Here is a 1,299-nt window from a genome sequence, read left to right as displayed (position 1 = left end):
ATTTTAATGAAATAATATGAAGAGCTTTAAAAACACTTTGCACACCAGTATAGAACATCTGTATTAGTTAGACACGCAGACATCAAGAATCACCATATGAATCTCAACAATGGTGACGATCATCAGACAGATTCATGCTGCAGTGCATTCTGGGTGCATCAATCATAACTCATCCATGGCTCCCAGCATGCATTGCGACATGAATAAATACACACAATTGTGCCAGTCAAAGAGAAAATGTTCAATCATCTTCTGCTGAGATCTTGAGAGATTTAATGTCTTCTTTTATTTCAGTTGATTTTATCTAAGTCTGTGGCTGAAGTCAGTTGTAATTCTTGTTTCTCTTTTCTTCAGTGATTCTGCTTGTTAACAGCAGCTGTTCATCACTAATGATCAATCAGAACTTAATTAATCACATAATTATCTCATTAAGTTTAACACTGCTTCAGTGTTACTTTAACACTCTTTTAGAGTGGGACCATATATGCTCCATGCAGTGTTAATTTAACACTCGGGAATTTACTGTGTACATACACATTACATAAATGTTATCTATATATCTAAATAAAAGACTAGTATCAAAATAACTAGTATCTAACTACTTGAGTAGTTTTTTTTGTCTGAAACTTTTTTACTCTTACTCAAGTAACTATTCAGACTATTACTTTTACTTGAGTAAATATTTATAAAAGTAGTTTTACTTTTTCTTGAGTACAGATTTTGGGTACTCTACCCACCTCTGGTCCACGCTCAAAAGTGTTAAAATTAACACTGAAGCAGTGTAAAGTTAATGAGATAATTAAGTGATTAATTCAATGATGATTGATCACTATTGAAGACACCTGATGTTAACAAGCATAATCACTGAATGTTGTGAACTGAAACACTGATCTTGTTTAGAACCTAATATCTGTATTAACCTTACTGATTACAGCAGCCTTGTGATTCTACAGGACAGGATCAATATAATCAGAGGCATTTCTAAGAGATATTTTAATAAGCTCATGGTGATTATGTTGTCAAAACATAACCAGCATCTGCAGATATGTTCCTTGTGTTTTCTTTGCCATAACAAACGTGTCTTATAAACACACAGTTAAAGCAATCAAAAATTAAAATAAATAAATAAATACACATTTAAAGGGGTCCTATTATGCTTTTTCACTTTTTCAACTTTAGTTAGTCTGTAATGTTGCTGTTTGAGCATTAAAAAGATCTGCAAACTTACAAAGCTCAAAGTCCACTTCAAAAGGAGATATTTTATTTAACAGAAATCACTTTTCAAAAACTACAACGAAC

General features: G+C 32.1%; 1 protein-coding gene across 1 annotated transcript in view; it reads right to left on the bottom strand.

The window, feature by feature from the left end:
• The window catches only part of LOC107732245 (ribonuclease inhibitor-like), a gene marked incomplete at its 5' end in the record, with an annotated part of 70,896 nt that overhangs the window by 60,456 nt on the left and 9,141 nt on the right, over positions 1 to 1,299 (bottom strand). The window lies entirely within an intron of this gene.

The sequence above is a fragment of the Sinocyclocheilus rhinocerous genome, unplaced genomic scaffold (genome assembly GCF_001515625.1).
Source record: "Sinocyclocheilus rhinocerous isolate Xijiao unplaced genomic scaffold, SAMN03320098_v1.1 scaffold909, whole genome shotgun sequence".
Taxonomy (NCBI): Eukaryota; Metazoa; Chordata; class Actinopteri; order Cypriniformes; family Cyprinidae; genus Sinocyclocheilus; species Sinocyclocheilus rhinocerous.
Note: the sequence above shows the minus strand (reverse complement) of the source record. Positions and strands in the feature narration are given on the sequence as shown.